Source organism: Trichosurus vulpecula, chromosome 1, assembly GCF_011100635.1.
Source record: "Trichosurus vulpecula isolate mTriVul1 chromosome 1, mTriVul1.pri, whole genome shotgun sequence".
Taxonomy (NCBI): Eukaryota; Metazoa; Chordata; class Mammalia; order Diprotodontia; family Phalangeridae; genus Trichosurus; species Trichosurus vulpecula.
The window spans coordinates 493,722,373-493,724,605 of record NC_050573.1 but is presented as its reverse complement, the minus strand read 5'-3'; positions in this window follow the sequence as shown (position 1 = coordinate 493,724,605).

Genomic DNA, 2,233 nt, shown 5'->3' with positions numbered 1-2,233 from the left:
GACGTCACAAGGAAGCGATCACGGCGTTCACTATGCGGGATTGGCCGGGAAGGGCGGTCCCGCCCCTTTTCCTTTGTTGCGCTCTCGGCCAATCCTCGAAGCAGATAGAGGATGACCGACGGGAGATTCGCCGTTTTTTGTCTCAGGGCTGTCCCCGCCCAGGGCGCTGGCCCGGGGAGCCCGAGTCCTTTATTTCCGGTCTCTTCACCTTCTTGTTCACCTTTCACCTCTCTACCACCCTTCTGGCACTTTCGAATGGGTTTTAAAAATCCGTGCCGGGTGAATAACAAAGGCATTGTCCATGGGTGTTTATTTGCTGTAATGCCTCTGTAACCAGCAAGTCCGGGGAAAGCTGCACCCTAGTACCCAGCGTTGGCCACTCTCTGAGAATACAAAAGCCGGGGAGCCAAGAAGAGGGAGAGGACATTGGCAGAGTTGCCCGGTGGCTTCGGGCTTTCATTGCCCCTCCTTGTGTGGACACAGTTTATGCAGCTTTAAAAACAAATAGGAAAGAAAGGAAAAGCGAGCTGGATCTTTCCTTTGGAAGTCTTGGACACGAATCCCAGTTATGCCAATTATCATACCTGCCTAACTCTGAACAAGCCATATGATATTATGGGCCTCAGTTTCTTTACCTGCTAAACGAGGAGTTTAGATTAGCCCGCTGTCACAGTGGTCTATAGTGCTGGACATGAGGTGAGGAAGATGTTAATTCAAACCCGGCCTGAGACACTTAGAACTGGAAATCGACTCTTCGTGCTTCCGCTTTCCTCCTGGTGAAATGAAGGGGCTAAACTCAGCCCCCTCTAAGGCCCCTTCTGGCTTGAAATCAATGATCCTAATAGGCTCCATCCCCCTGCCTCACCTTTTAGAGAGGAAGGAATAGGAAGACCTGCATATTCAAGATAATAGTGATAGTTAATATTTATGGAACACTTAAAGGGATTTACAGCAAATTGAGTGTTTTGGCCTTCACTTCTCCCTCCGTAGAAAGTAACTTTTTTCTGTAACCTCAGAAATAGTATAGGTACACAGACACAATTCTAGAAACTTGTGTTTGGAGCAAATTAGGGCCGGACTGAAATTTCCCAGCCCCTCGTTGCCCTCACCCCAAAAATTTAAAGCCAGAAGGTACTATGCAGATGATAAATTGTATTTATATAGTGATTTACAAATATTATCTCATTTTATCCTCATGGTAACCCTGTGATGTAGGGTTATTGATTTCAAGCCAGAAGGAGCCTTTGAGGCCTTTGAGGTCAGCCCCTTCATTTTACTGATGTCAGGAAACTAAAGCATTAAGACTTTAAGTGACTGGCTTGCGGTCATATTGCTAGAAACATCTCAGGAGGGATTTGATCCCGGGGTCTTCATGATAACAGTTTCACTTTATCATCAGCCTCTTACAACTTTACTTTTAGTTCCTCATCCCTTTATCCCATTTCACTCATCTTTAGTAAACATTAACACTGAGTTACTCTCATCATTAGACCATCTTCTCACTATGCCACCTAGCCTTCCACAGTCCTTAGCTCCCCCATCACAACCTTGGACTCCAATCCATGTGAGTTTTTACTTCATTTTATCCAGAACAAAGCCCTCTAGCTACTTCCTAGACTTCTTCTGTACCCCACCCCAGCTTCTCTTTATATGCATCTCTCCATCCTCCAATCAGAGTATAGTTTCCTGAGGACAAGCCGTGTGTTGTTTGTATTTGTAAATCTCCGGATTTAGCACAGTGCCCAGTACATAAAAAGTACTTAATAAATTATCTATCAATCAATCATCTATCTTCCTTCTTTCTCTGTTCCTATTCCGGTGCTGCTGAATGAGGTTGGGCAATTTCCTTGGCCCTGGACCTGATGGCTGAATGCACTATAAATTTAATCTAATTAGTCTAATCTCAACTTGGTCCTTAACTGCTACAGGTCAATATTTTTATTCCCTACTGATTGATTTACCATTATCCTCTCCTAACCATTTTGAACCTTTTCATCTCAACCCCTCCCCAAGCTCTCAGCAGATAGCTTTTATCTCCTACTTTACTTGCCAGTATAGTGAGTGTTGCCTGGGGGACCCAAGATGTGGAGAGTAACCACGGCAACCAAGCTGCCTTTTACCCAGAGTTTACAGGACCTCTGACGTTTAAAACAGGAGTTAGTTGAGAATGCTGGGAAGAAGAAGGAGGTGAAAAATCTGTTTTGGCCAAGCTTTGGAGCTGTTTGAGCAAAGA